The sequence below is a fragment of the Otolemur garnettii genome, unplaced genomic scaffold, assembly GCF_000181295.1.
Source record: "Otolemur garnettii isolate 467f Iridium unplaced genomic scaffold, OtoGar3 scaffold00027, whole genome shotgun sequence".
In the NCBI taxonomy this organism is placed as follows: Eukaryota; Metazoa; Chordata; class Mammalia; order Primates; family Galagidae; genus Otolemur; species Otolemur garnettii.
Window position 1 is genome coordinate 20,045,865 of NW_003852422.1, and position 6,800 is coordinate 20,052,664.

The window sequence follows — 6,800 nt, forward strand, 5'->3', positions numbered from 1 at the left end:
GTGAAGTGGCAGCTGTGGTTGTGGATTCTTGAGAACCTGTAGTAGTGGCCACGGTTACTGTGGTTTCAGTAGAAGTGCTTGAAGATGTTGTAGATGTTTGAGGTAAGGTGGTGACTGTGGTTGTGGATTCAGGAGAACCTGTAGTAGTGGCCACTGTGGTTGTAGTTTCAGTAGAAATGCCTGAAGATGTTATAGTTGTTTGAGGTGAAGTGATGGCTGTGGTTGTAGATTCAGAAGAACCTGTAGTAGTGGCTGCTGTGGTTGTAGATTCAGTGGAAGTGCCTACCATTGTGATGGTAGTTGGTTGAGGTAAAGTGGTGGCTATGGTTGTGGCTTCAGGAGATGCTATAGTGGTAGCCACTATGGTTGTAGGTTCCGTAGATGTGGCTGCTATTGTTATGGTAGATGTCTGAGGTGAAGTGGCAGCTGTGGTTGCTGTGGTTGTGGATTCAAGAGAACCTGTACTGGTGACTGCTGTGCTTGTAGTTTCAGTAGAAGTGCCTGAAGATGTTGTAATTGTTTGAGGTGAAGTGGCAACTATGGTTGTGGATTCAGAAGCTGGAGTGGTAGCCGATATGGTTGTAGTTTCAGTAGAAGTGGCTGCCGTTGTTGTGGTAGTTGTTTGAGGTGATGTGATGGCTGTGGTTGTGGATTCAAGAGAACCTGTAGTAGTGGCCACTGTGTTTGTGGTTTCAGTAGAAGTGCTCATTGTTGTTTTGGTAGTTGGTTGAGGTGAAGTGGTGGCTGTGGTTGTGGATTCAGGAGAACCTGTAGTGGTGGCTTCTGTGGTTGTAGTTTCAGTAGAAGTGCCTAAAGATGTAGTTGGTTGAGGTGAAGTGGTGGCTATGGTTGTGGATTCAGAAGAAGCTGTAGTGGTAGCTGCTGTGGTTGTAGTTTCAGTAGAAGTGGCTGCCATTGTTGTCATAGTTGTTTGAGGTGAAGTGGTGACTGTGGTTGTGGATTCAGGAGAACCTGTAGTAGTTGCCACTGTGTTTGCGGTTTCAGTAGAAGTGTTTGTTATTGTTTTGGTAGTTGGTTGAGGTGAAGTAGTAGCTGTGGTTGTGGATTCAGGAGAACCTGTAGTAGTGGAGACTATGGTTGTGGTTTCAGCAGAAGTGCCTGCAGATGATGTTGTAGTTGGTTGAGATGAAGTGGCAGCTGTGGTGGCTGATATGGTTTTAGTTTCATTGGAAGTGCCTGTGGTCATAACCATTGTTGCTTCAACTGAAGTGGTAGCTGATGCTATAGTAGTTTTATTTGAACTACTCATTGAGGCCGTGCTGGCTTCTGTTGAAGTGCTAGCACTGGTTTTTGTGAGAGGAGGCTGAGTTGAAGTGGATGTTGTAGTAGAATCTATTATAGCAGTGGTGACTGTAGATTTAGAAGTTGTAGATGAGGGAACTCCAGTAGTGGACGAGGGTATCTCATGGCTTTGGGGAAATTGGATAACAATAGAAGCATTACCATTTTTCCCACTGTTTGTCAGGGTAACTATGAGCACTCCAATTGCTGTTGTTATCACACAGGCTAAGAGACAAGCCAGGAAGATTTTCCAAAGAGACCAGTCACTGAAGAAATTTTGTGTCACCTTGAAAAGATTTAAATAAAATTATTAGAGATCAAACAAAATGTTTCAAGGAAAATAAATGCCGTAGATCATCCTTTTATGTTATATTTTCTTCTAGTAGTTTTGAACTTTCAAGCCTTACACTTAAGTCTTTAACCTTTTTAAATTTATTTTGTACATGATGTGACATAACTGTCCAACTTCATTCTTCTTCATGTGGACATTCAGTTTTCCCACCACCATTGTTTGACAAGACCATTCTCTCTCCATGGTGTGTTGTTACCATCTTTGTTTAAAACCATTTGATCATAAATGTGTTGCTTTCTTCCATCAGTCTGTTTTTCTTTGTTATGCCAGTGCCATCCTGTTTTGATTACTATAATTTTGTATTTAACAGTAGATTTTAAAATAGATTATTTCATTAAGAGAATTTACAAACTTTAAAGCTATCTGAAGTAGCAAATGCTGGGCTCAAATTTTAGCTCTCATCTGGAAAAACTGTCCTTGTGGTTTCCTTAATATTAGAAAAAAAGAAACTTCCAGTGACTATTCATGCTTTTTCTCATTCATATGGCTGGATTTCTCCATTTGTTATTTAAAAAATAGCAAATATCTTCTTAGAACTCTATTTCTCAGGGTACAGAATGGTTTCTAAGCCAAGGTTGAAAACGTTATGAAGTCAGAGCCAGGAATATTAAAGAAAGTAAGGCTTTGAGGCAGGCAGCAATGCAGTGTGAGAGAGGGCCAAATATTAGGCCCAGGGTCTTACCTAACACATGACTCCACCTTTCACCTTTCACCAACCATTTCATTCACTGCCAATGTGCTTGCTATGTTGTTGTCTACTCAGTGTTTCAAATCTGTCTTAGTTTTCTCTGACCCTTATATATTTTCTCTAAACTCTGCATATGTTTTTGTCTAACAGCATCATTATTTTCTTAAATGATCAGTACATAAATCTTCCACCTCTCTCGTACTCCTTCTCAGTGAACTTCACATGTTCAATGTATACTACTGATTGAATATTCTCCCTCCAAATATTGGACCAAAAGTGTTTTCACAAGGATTACATCAACCCACGAAAATAGTGTTGCCCCAAGCATTACCTGAGGATGTTGGAATTCTTGGTTTGGAAATTCTGATTGTTCCAGCGTTTCTGAATCAGTGCAGACATCAGTTAAACTGGTAGGACTATCACCAGTTATATCAGTTGACATAGGAAACTGACATGCTGAACTGTGAGCTTTGTATCTTGGGTTCAGGGATGGCTATAGACACAAAAGAATGAGGAAAATGTCAAACAGAAACTGCCTCTTAAGGAGTCTGGCTCTAGGAAAGATCCTATGGGTGACCTCTCAGACCATAGGCCATAGGCCACTTAAAGTTTCTATCTAGCAGGTTCACTAAATCTGCCAGATAGTGCACAGCAACCTCTGGAGGGAGGTGCAGTCAGGAACCCAGCCTCCATTTCTCCAAGCATATCTGTACTCCTAGCCTATATGCTTCCATCTGGAGGCCTCCTGCTTGGTGTAGGGGATAAAAGTGGAGTTGCTTTAGCTGAGATGCTGTTCAGGCATCTATTTAGGGTCTTCCATATGGGGTGCCATCCATGAAGACAAATTTTCTCCCCTCTGACTTGGTACTCATCTTTTTTCTAGCTCTTCACCCTCTTTTTTCTCTAGCCTTAAATGATAGAAGGCTTTTGTTCAGGGCTCCCTTGGCAATAAGATGACCCTGGTCTTCACTGATCCACCTAACCCTTGCCTGGTGTTATTACATGGAGAACAAAATGGAACACTGTGGTAGCTGGCAACCTTTCCTAAATGGCCTCTTGCTTATACTATTATAGTAAGTGAAAAAGGGCTTAAACATTACTTTCAATTTGGCTCAAAGTCTTAATTGACCACCTGGACACCTTGCAGCTCTCAGCATCTATCATCTGATACAGTTGTTGCATTCCTGCATGTATTGAAAGCATCAGCCATGGTCAAGGAAGTTCATGGCAGATTTATTCATAACAACCCTAAACTGAAAACAACCCAAATGTCCAGCAACAGGAAAATAGATAAATATATTGTGATTTATTTATGCAAATAGAATATTTTATAGGAGAAAAAGAAAGAACGAGTGACACAGATGAATGTATGTATATATACACACATGAGCAACAGAAGCCAGACACAAAAGAGCACTTTGTATAACATTTTTAAAAATGAAAAACTTAACCTGTGGTGATAAAAGAGAGAACACGGGTACCTCTAAAAGATGGAGTTGTAATGACAAGGAGGCAGCACTAGGGGGCTTGTTGGGTGTTGGGAATGTTTTCTGTCTAGATTTAGGTGATGGCTTCACAAGCATGTGTGTGAAGTATATATGTAAGCATGTGTCTGTAAAATCATTAAGCTGAACCCTTAGCATGGATCATACATAAAGAATATTGCATCTTAATGTTCTTAAATTCAAAATAGTAAGTACACTAAGCTATAGTACAAATAAACCTTACTGTGTACAAATTTTTAGACTCATTTAGAAAGGAAGCCCAGAAGAAATGCAGTGTCGGACAAAACAATGTAAGTATATTATAAATGTAAGAAGAAAAAATCTCACATGGATGGGGCAAAAAGGTGCCAACCAAAGAAACTTGAGGAACAAGTTGAGTCATTACACTAAAGGCAAAAGAAACTGGACACAGCACTGAATTTTAGTTGATGAAGGTGCTGCCCACAGGGGATATACAGCTGGGTATAGTTCTAATACCACTACATACATGCATCCTGGAATGGAACCACAAAGCAAATGGGTTGAGGATGCTGGGAAACAGGTTTCTTCCTGTTGGAGTTTACCGAAAAGCAAGGGAAGGAGGTTAGAATGACCCATGTGCCAACGGATGACAACAACAGATTAACTGTCTTAATACCAACACAGATAGTTATATGCAGAAATATTTAGAGATATGCCTCTGCCCTGGTTAGTACACTCACATGCATCCCTTTGAATTATCAGCAGAGAGGGCCTGGAAGCAACAAAACATCAGTAGCAAAATGCACTCTCAGAACCCAGATCTGGGTTTTAAATACCATTCCCAATAAAAGGCACCAAGGCTCCTTAGAGAAGTGGCTGATTCCAGGACTACAGCAGGAAATACACAAGATGAGCCTGAGTATCTTGTAGCCTCAGAGAGAGGAAGGAAGTTTTTCTTCCTCGCAAGAAAAATCCTCCCATGATGGAGCGTGTCAAAGGAACACCAAAGTCAACTGACAAAGCTCCCATGGCTAAAGCTAGAAAAAGTTAAAGAATTAAATAGAAAACAAAGTATTATTGGATTGTAACTCAAAATAAAAAAATAAATTTTCATGAATTCATACTGCTATAAATAAATGATTAAATAAATAAACAGGGAGACAAACCTCCCTTGCAGAAGCATTCCACATAATTTAAGTAGATAATCCACCCTCAGAGAACACAATTCCCCACTTTTTAAGTGTGGGAATGGGACTTCCTCCCATAGAGTATAGTACAGAGAGGGGGAAACAATTTTATAGTGGAGAAATCTAACAAACACTATCTTAGCCAGGTGATCAACAGTGCAATGTCATACTGATAGCACATACCCCTGATAAGATGGGATGAGAGTGGAACTTTACCTCTGTGGTCTGCCCCCCAAGATTTATAACTTCATTGTAATCATGAGAAAAACATCAGACAAATCAGAAAAATTCTAAAACGCCCTATCCAGTAATCTTCAAAATTGTCCAGGTCACGAAAAGCAAGGAAAATCTGAGAAACTGTCAGAGCCAAGAGAAGCCTAAACACAGTTTGATATCCTGGATGGGCTCCTGGAACAGAAAAAGAGCATTAAGTAAAAACTAAGAAATCTGAATAAAACAGGGACTTAGTAAATAATAATGTATTAATGTTGGCTCATTAATTATAACCAATGATGAACTATATTAATGTAAGATGTTACTAATAGAGGAAATTGGGTGCTAGATACATGAGAACTCTCTGTATTATGTTTGAAATTTTCTGTAAGTCTAAAATTGTTCTTTATAGATATATTAATTAGCTTGATTGTGATGACAATGTATACATCTCTCAAAACATCCCATTGTACACCTTAAATAGAAACAATTTTTATTTCTTAATTATACCTCAGTGAATAAATAACCAGGTTTTATTATTCAGGTTATAGTGCCCAGTATTTCTAAGACCAGAACCCAGGTGTTCACACCCCACTAACTAAAGTTCTCCATATAAGACTGGATCCTACGGCCTCAAGATTATGAACAGTGTTCTCTAATCAATAGAACTTGACAGTCTAGGAAAAAACTATGGATCGCTCAAATGCATTTTCTGGTTTCTATTTGCTTTGTCTAATCTCACAGATCATTTGCTATCATTGGGAAGGCACAATAGATTTCTTTGAATTTGACAAAATATGTATGCATAAATGTGGCAGGTCTTAGAAGCTAGAAAATGCTTAGATGCAATCATATTCAGCGTAGTCTTTATAGAGTAGGTAGTATAAAGGGAACATGGAGTGACATTGAGAAAATATAAATAGATTTCAACTCTTTCTGTAATAGTTCATTTCTCAAGCACATGGGTTCCTATTATACTATTCCTTAAATTGTTTAAACAAATCTAAAACTTTTTTAAGTAAATAAATTAAAAGAAGATTTTTCTTGAAGTAAGGTTAAAAGAAAAAATAATTGCAGACATACCCAGAAATATGCAGACATACCCATATCAAGAAAAAGGGAGACTAACCTGTTATAAATTCATGGGAGTATAAGTTGTTACATTTAAATTTTTTACGGCCAAAAAATAGTATAGAGTTATCAATTTTTTCTTCATAAGACGGCAAGAGTACTATTGAAATGTATATTCTTAACCATTTTGATTAAATAATCAATCCTAAATGGCTTTTAAAAATTAATTGCCAGATCAATTAATCTCTAAATTCAATTAAAACTATAATATTAAATACATGTACAGACACTGGACCATCAGAGACTATAAGTAAGAATGAAAGCGAGTTTAAGTATGTTGAAATATAGCCAAGAAGGCACACACCTGAGTATAAAGAATTAGTCAGAGTCAATTTTTCTAAAAATACAATAGCATGCCAAGGAAATAAAAGAGCTGAGCAGTGATACCAAATGAGAGCAGATCTGACCTATATTGGTACTTTAACTAAATCCCATCTGTTTTTCTTTTTTTTTTTTTTTTT